The sequence below is a fragment of the Gekko japonicus genome, unplaced genomic scaffold (assembly GCF_001447785.1).
Source record: "Gekko japonicus isolate JY-2015 unplaced genomic scaffold, Gekko_japonicus_V1.1 scaffold359, whole genome shotgun sequence".
In the NCBI taxonomy this organism is placed as follows: Eukaryota; Metazoa; Chordata; class Lepidosauria; order Squamata; family Gekkonidae; genus Gekko; species Gekko japonicus.
The window spans coordinates 118,996-120,988 of record NW_015166431.1 but is presented as its reverse complement, the minus strand read 5'-3'; positions in this window follow the sequence as shown (position 1 = coordinate 120,988).

Here is a 1,993-nt window from a genome sequence, read left to right as displayed (position 1 = left end):
CTTGACTAGGGTACTTGCTTGTTCTTAGAGGTTGAGATCCTGGAGGAGGGAACCCTGGTAGATCTTCTGCTGCTTGAAAGCAATGTGCCATGAGTTTTCTCACTGTCATCTCCTTGGACTTTGTAATGTAGGTCACGCTTCTGCCCTCCACTGCTGGAGCTTGTGCCAAAGGTTTTTTCACCAGAAGTTCAGTATGAGTGGAATCACAATAACTGAGGCAGGCAGGCAGATGGGGCAGGAGTATAACATGTAGATTAGGATTATACACCTCTGATAGCACAAACTGATAGCTCAGCAGAAGTGGTTCTTGGGGGGAAAATCCCTTAACTGCTTATTTTCAGAGGCAATTTTTTCAGTTAATGCTCTGTCCCAACAACACTGTGCAGAAACTTCAGTTAATTATGATATGCCTACAGGATTCTATGTAACCTGAGTACTGGAGTATGGTGATTCTTGGTGGGGCTTTTTTTGTAGCAGGAACTTCTTTGCATACTAGGCGACACACCCCTAATGTAGCCAATCCTCCAAGAGTTTACAGAGCTCTTCTTACAGGGGCTACTGTAAGCTCTTGGACGATTGGCTACATTAGGGGTGTGTCACCTAATATGCAAAGGAGTTCCTGCACATAACCTAAAATAGGGACCTCCAACTTTTTTGAGTCTGTGAATATCTTTTCTATTAATTTTAAGACTTTATTGAACAAAAGACAAACAAGTAACAAAAAACAACAGAAACGAAGGAGGAGGAAAGAATACATATAGTGAAGGGAGGCTTCCAATTTTGTCTGTGACAAATATAAGTTTGATTACCAAATTTTCTCTATGTTTACAATGAAAAGTTCTCTTTTTTCTATTATCTGAATTCCTTATTCACCAAACCCACATATCATCAAGTCATTATTATCTGTTTCATGCCAAAAGTCTATAAGAGGATTCCAATCAGTAATAAATGAACTGACTGTCTATTCTCTAATTAATGAAGTAAGCTTAGCTATCTTTTTGTAGAAAAAGCCCAGCAGGAACTCATTAGCATAATAGGCCACACCCAACAGCAGGAACTCATTAGCATATTAGGCCACACCCCTGACAGCACAGCTCATTAGCGCATTAGGCCGCACCCCCATGTTACCAGAAGTGTGGTTATCCAGCCACACCCACCTTTTGCTGGTTATTCTGTTTACCTCGTTTGTTGTCAAAACCCAGGGCTTTTTTGTAGCAGGAACTCCTTTGCATGTTAGGCCACACACCCTAAATGTAGCCAATCCTAATGAGTTTCTGCTGTTGGGTGTGGCCTATTATGCTAATGTTGAAGGAAATCCAACAGTTATGGCTTTCATCCTGTTGCAGAAAGCAATTTCTCCCCAGCGTGATAATTATTTTAAAATTATAAGTTTCTCATGTGATTTGGCAACTTAATTTTTTTTTTTTTTTAATAGTTTTTTATTAAAGTATAAGTAGTGGTACATCCAACACCCATGATCCCCATAAACCCACCATATTGCACATTAAAATGATCCTTATAGCTTAACAAAAATCTATATATATCAATTATGATTACAATCAAATTATCTTGTATGTTCTTATACATTCTTATCGATCCAATCATAAACATTTGACCACATAGCTGAAAATACAGAGTTTTTCCTTCCGTGGAGTTTTTGTGTTAGATTGTCCATTTCTATCACCTCAATTGCTTTGTTTATAAAATCTAGTCTATCCGGAATTTCATCTCTTTTCCAGTAACTGGCTAATACGATTCTAGCTGCTGCTAACAAATTTGTCAGGACGTGTTTATCTTTTTTTTCCCAACTCTCGGGTAGAATATTTAATAAAAATATTTCAGGGTCCAGTGTTATTTGCAACTTTGTTGCCTGGGTGATCACCTGATATACCTCTTTCCAGTATTTCTTTACCGCATCGCAGGACCACCAGACATGGAAAAACGACCCAATTTGTGCTTTACATTTCCAGCATTTATTGTTACTACCGGGGTA